Source organism: Symsagittifera roscoffensis, chromosome 8, assembly GCF_963678635.1.
Source record: "Symsagittifera roscoffensis chromosome 8, txSymRosc1.1, whole genome shotgun sequence".
NCBI lineage: Eukaryota > Metazoa > Xenacoelomorpha > Acoela > Convolutidae > Symsagittifera > Symsagittifera roscoffensis.
This window is the reverse complement of record NC_087069.1, coordinates 43,287,399-43,293,678: the sequence shown is the minus strand read 5'-3', so window position 1 is coordinate 43,293,678 and position 6,280 is coordinate 43,287,399.

Below are 6,280 nucleotides of genomic sequence, written 5' to 3'. Positions count from 1 at the left end.
ATCGGGTATTTGTTTTTGCAGTGGAAAAAAATGTCTGTACGAACGACAAAAGATCACAGTTCTCACAGTTTGACCCGCAAAAAAAATGAAGGTATATCTCTCAAAATCTGAAATAAGGATTATATTTCTTATTTTTTACATCGGAATACTGCAAGAGAAACCCAATGTCCTTGTGGATTGTTGTTCATTTTTTTGAATTTTTTTTTTCATTTTTGTTTGTTTATTCAGTTTTAAGCCTAATTCATTAAACTTTCACTCGATTGTAATGTTAATTAAGATGTACAAGAAAAGGCATTAACTTGATGAAACAAAAAAAATTTGAATTTGGAGTCGGGTCATTCTGTGCTACTTGCACAGCAACCGGCTATCCTTTTTTGTTTTGTCTTTTCGAACCATGAAATTGTAATTTATAAAATAGCAATTTTGTGATTTATTGGTAATATTTTGACTATAATTAATGCCAGTTTAATCCAGAGAATTTTTTAAATGTTGACTCTAAATAACTAAAGAGTTTTAGACATTTTCTAGACCGAAATTTTTTCTGAACAAAATTTTTTGCAATAAATGTTTCTTTCACCTAAAAATTTAGACTATTTGTCCTGATGTATTTATGGAATATTCTCACATGGCAGAAACGAAAATTGATCTAAGCCAAGCAATGATGATGAGCATTATTTTTGCAGACTGTGCTGCCTGAGGCTAATAATTTAAAATTTGGAGCTTTAAGCAAAGACTATCGATAACCAACCTCAGAAAACTGAATTTAAAAAAGTAATATTCGAGCGGAAATGTTAACTGAACTGGAGTGGTACAGCTTAAAAGGTTGTATCCTTTTTAAGAAAGAATCATTCGACTTCCAAGCAAGTGTTCTTAAATCGAGACGAAACGTAACCATATAATAACATAATAGAAACAAATGACAAAAAAAATCCCTTTATCACTGCAAACAACTTCTAGGCCGTACCAAAAACTTGATCGCAATCAACAAAAAATGACCGTATTGTATGTAAAAATTTATCTGTGATATATGCTGAAATCAAAAGTGAAACAAAAAAATTGGGCGGAAGAAGGTTATTTGCGAGAACGGCGAAAAAAAACTCCATATCAGGTAACGCTTTTAAAATTTTGAAACCAATCCATATTCTTAAATTTTCAAACGTTTTAATTTCCTTGAGAATACTTGTCCTCTTATTTTCAAGAGTGCTATAGACTTGCAGGACTCAAAATGTTTTGAAAATTTCAAATGTTTCAAAAGATTTTGCGGTCTGATGTACAGAATACGATCTGTACCTCATTGCAAATATCTTTCTAATTGCTACAAATGATGGCCCAGTATTAATTGCAAGTCTTAATATGAAGAATTTGTAATGCGTTGCTACCGAGTACTTCAAATTTTGGTTGCGGGTGAGCTCAAATGTAAAAAAAAAATCGGGTTGGTGAAAAGTGCTTGGTCTCATCATATGAGAAAACGCTAATCAAATCAATTTTACGCAGTTTCATGATTATCACTAAGCTGCATGAAAAGTCAATGGTAATTTGTTTTGCATGAATCAAAATTGTATATAGTACCCTTTTACCAATAAACAAATTTTTTGCTTTCTGGTTTTTTTTTCTAAATTAACTGTTTATCATGATGTTTAAGCAAACTATGTCTAGGCAAAAACAAATGATAAAACGCTTGCCGTCAAAAATCTTGATTCACTGAGAATCCCCCCAACCTCGTATACAATATAGTGACATATAATCTGCTTTTTTGAAAATTTTGAATTAAATTTAAATTAAACTTTTCGAAAAATAGATTTTGCAATAATTATCCACTACCCAAGAAAATAAAAATATGCAAATCACAAAATTTCATTTTTTGGTGATTTTCCAAAACAACGTAACTATGAAGAAAAAATTGTATTTTTTGGTTACTCAGGACTACATTATGCACCGAAAATAATTTTGCATTCAAAAAAATTTATTGAAAAATTTTGTTCAAATGGCATGATCTAACGGCAGGATCTGAGAACTTCAACTATTTGAGAAATTTTTAATGTCAGCTCAAACTCGTTCAAAAAAATGTTGTCGAAAAGTTTTGAACGAATACAAAAAGAGGATAAAAATTTTGTATCACATGGGCTCTGAAAACTTCTTGCGGCTCTTTGTGGGCTGTGGAAATTTTTTGGGCTCTATAACTTTCCGGACAAGTTTTAAGGCGCGAAGAAAACCTATAGCTTTGCCATCAAAAATACTATTCATACAATTTCCATATGTAGAGTTTTCGTTTAGTTATACCGACACTTTTCTGAACGATTAAATACACAATTATAATTCATTTACTCAGATTTTGGAACAATATATGAAACTTACGAATAGCATTTCTTCATAGATCAATTGTTTGCTCTTGTGAAATTTTTTTGGTATGTCTATGTCAACCTAGGAGAGCTTCTACTTACAGACTATCATTGACATGGTAAAGAATTGAGTAAAAAAATCTGACGTTATCAAAGAGGGCTGCTTATCGCTATGTTACGTGCATCTTTAGCAGGGCCGCATTTTAATGTTGCTATTTTATCATAAGCATGAAAACTTTGCAATCACAGAAAAATACCGTTTTCAGTTTGTCTCCCATTTTATAAAATCACAAAACTTAGAGGAGTGTTAGTAATTTTATAAGAATCAAACTCGATAATTTTTTTTCAGAAGCCATTATCTCAATTCAAATCATGCAGAATCTAAAGACAAGCAAAATCAATATACAATCATTTTGACCACCTCAATTTTTTACATTTTCATTGCAATTTAATATTCATTTTCATCAAGATTATATAAATTACATTGTATATCGTCAAAAACTTATCATGGGTTAATTTAGGGTCATTGCAACATAAGTTATAATTCATCATAATTTCAATTACATTTTATTTGTCCAGCAAAACAAAATGTATACGTTTTCATCATAACAAAACACTTTTTCATTTCATTAGATTGTTTCAACAAAATGCAAATTGGGATTTCACCAAAAAATGAAGATTGCATGTTTGTAAAAACTAAAAACTTATTTATACTTTTTTCCTATCAAATGGCTCATTTGTTTTTCAAAAGATTTAATACTACATTAATTTAGTTTTCAACAAGCACTGATAAAATCAACATCAAAATTAGCAAAATATTTCATCGCTATTTCAAAACGATTGATCACAATTAAAAACTAGTACCCAAATCAATTATAGGTTTTCATACATAAGTGAAAGATAAAGTAGACATAATTATAAAACATGAAAGATGAAAATATAAAATCTCAGAAGTTTTAATGCACCAGGGTTTGATAACCTAGATTTCTAAAAAAAGTTTTGTTTTCTAAAACTCACCAATAATTGCAAATTAACCTAAATAACGGCATAATTTGATAGTTTCAACATTTACAGAAAAGATTAATTTCAGTTCAAATTCTCGATTTGTTCAAAACACAATGGCAGTTGAATTGCGAAGCTTTTGTTTCGGAAGGTTTATTTTTTCATGGCTCAAACTTGATTGACATCTTTTCCCAGCAATGGTTGAATTGGCAGTCAGGAATTGACCTTGAAAAGAAGTTGGAGGTTGTGTCACAGTTTAGTTTCAACAGTTGAATGTCTGACTCTCTGAAGACGCGACAACTTTCTGACATTTATTTCGTCACTTAATTTTTTGCTTCTTGCTTCTCTGTCGATATTAAAATTTATCCACGCTTGCTTTATTCTGAAACAAAAAAAAAAACAAATATTATCACATTTTGTCATATTTTTTGAAAGAAACGAATAACACGAATGATACGAGTTGTAATTTAGCAAGAACGATTGCGCTCAAATAATTTTCAATATTTGGTTCTAGACCCGTTTTGTCGACAGTGCATATACCGAGCGAACCATAAAAGAGCTAATCTCATAAACTAGACAACAAATCAAAAGCAATCACGTAACAATCTTGTAACAACTGTGTTGCAGCTACGAAATTAAAGCAAAAAGTTAAATTCAAATGACGAAGCTAGTCTAAAAAGAGTGAGTGATTTTTTTCCCGGCAGAACATGTTAATTTCAGATAACCTCTTGGTTAAAAAAACATGTCTAAGAATGATTACTTTTACAAACAATCAACTATATAAACTAAAATGCACTTGGCAACAATTGTTCAATTATGTACTTATTAATGTACTAAGAAAAAATACTGATAGAAGTAGTTTCTGAATCTACCGTGTGGTCTGTCAATTGGTACTGATTCGTTTTTCTGCAAAAGATATGCCTTTATTTTTTTCTTTCAACTTTTTGCAAGATGTGACGAGTCTGATTTCCTCAAATAGTCATTTACAGTTTTTAATGCAGCCTGTTGCCGCTGATTCTTTGCATAGTTTGTTGTTTGACCGACTCTGTACCTGAAGGGGTTTTTTTGTTTCAGTGCCATTTAAGTGTTCCGCAGACAAAAAAAAATTAGTTTAGTCGTCCCTTTACTCACAGTATCAACTTTTTTTTGGTCGTCATCATAATGACATTATCAACCCTATGCTCAAGAAGACTAAGGAAGACAGATTAAAACCCAGAAAAAATCCCCTTGCCCTAATCCGACTGTTTAAACGTTAATAAACACTAAATTTGGAAATGTTTGAATTTGCAAAAAAATCCTCGTAAACAGCAGAAACATTTTAAAACTTGGACTTAAAAGTGTTCTTTGGGAAGATAAGGATCCAGACTAGGCCTTCGAATAAATAATTCAATATCAGAATAATTTAATTTTGATCATTTTTGTTTTTCAGCCTGCATAAATTATCTCGTCACATTATTAGTTAAAAAATTGAGTGTTGTCTGGAGAAAACAACCTGACCGCGTTCAGATTTTCAGCCATTTTTTAAACGAAAATTTAAGCAAAAGTTTAGAATTTTTGGTCAGATTCGGATCTTTATAAAGATATGGAAGAGTGCAGAAAATCAATTTGGTCGACATTTTGAAATTTTGGAAATTCCGCCCAACTCTTTGAAAAAATCTTTTACCCGCCCATGGTTTTTCTTCCTAAGAAAGGTCAGAAATAAAATTATTTGTAGGAAATGCTGAGCCATAAAAATTGCAGATTTGCCCCAAAAAGTAAATTTTGCCGACACCTTCCAGAAACATTAGTTTTATTAGCAATATTACATGAAAATGCTTTCGCGTTTTCTGCACCGTTGCGTTGTCTCCTCAGTGAAAAACGAATGAGTTTTTTGAACACATAATCCATAGTTTTATGTTAATGCAAGTAGATTTTGCGAGCTTCCAGAAACATTGTCGCTAGTAAGTTTGATGCAAACGCCGGTTTTGCCGTTTCTAAAACTTCACAAAAAATTCCATTATCCCCCCTCAGAAAAATTTTACACGTTTTTAGCCAACAAAAAAGCAATGATAGTCAACTGAATTCTAAAAAGGTACTTTTAGCGAAGAAAAGTAGTTCAAGTGAAGAGAATAAAGAGAAAAATTACTTTGATTCAATTCAAAATGCTAGATTCAGACACGATTTTGGTTAGTAGCTTATCCCTTGAGGTGGAAATGGCGGAGGGGAAGGTTATAGGGCTTTGGGGAGGGTATCGGGGAATGGGGAGGAGACTCTTTCTGCTTTTTTTGCCGTATTCCTCTCCCTAATCCAGAAATGAATGCGTCTATTTTGCCTTGAAAAACCGCGGGAAACCGGGACCCCCGACATGGGTCTATCTCCTAGCGGAAATTAAACAATTTACGCCTTCCTTCTCTAAGCCAATCTTTTGATTTTTTGCTGTCCCCTACGCTTAAGGCGAAACGATTTGCATTTTGTTTTATTTATTGCTAACTTTTTAAGTTATTACAACCAATATTAACTACAAACTACTAAAGCGTGTTAATTAATTTTTTAGTGTGAAATAAGCAAACGCTTATTGTTATGCGATTATTGAAACTTCTCTACAATGAAATCAAACGTTTGCTATGGTTTATAGAAGTCGGAAAATTAAAAATCAAACGTCAAAAACAACTATTTGTGACGGTCAGGCAACTATAGAAGATAGTTCTCGAAACTGAAGCCATGCCTTACTTTCTTGTTTGAATCAGCCAACTGTAAATAAAATGTTTTTTTTTTGCTTATGATTGTTTAAAATAGTATTAGAACTGAACATATCGGATCAATTAACAGCCTTTCCCCCTCCCTCATAGACATAGTTAACCCATCCCAAAGTTCAATATGAATTAAATGTGCTAAGTGATTGGCTGAAGAATTCGGATTCAGAACCAATTTAATATCCTCCTCCCTTAAACAGCTTTGGG